Here is a 207-nt window from a genome sequence, read left to right as displayed (position 1 = left end):
TTTAGACGGTTTAGCTATAAACATCTTGCTTATGACTTTCCAATCCTTTTAGATCTGCTCAGGTGTCTAGGAGTCCTAACCTCTGACCTGTGTGACCTCTCACCTGTGTGACCTCTCACCTGTGTGACCCCATTGTCAGAGTCACTATTGTAAAGAGAGAAAGTTCTGGATTTATTATTATTGTAGATTGTAAAAGTGAGTGAGTAT

Source organism: Argentina silus (genome assembly GCF_951799395.1).
Source record: "Argentina silus genome assembly, chromosome: 22".
In the NCBI taxonomy this organism is placed as follows: Eukaryota; Metazoa; Chordata; class Actinopteri; order Argentiniformes; family Argentinidae; genus Argentina; species Argentina silus.
This window is presented reverse-complemented; position numbering follows the sequence as displayed.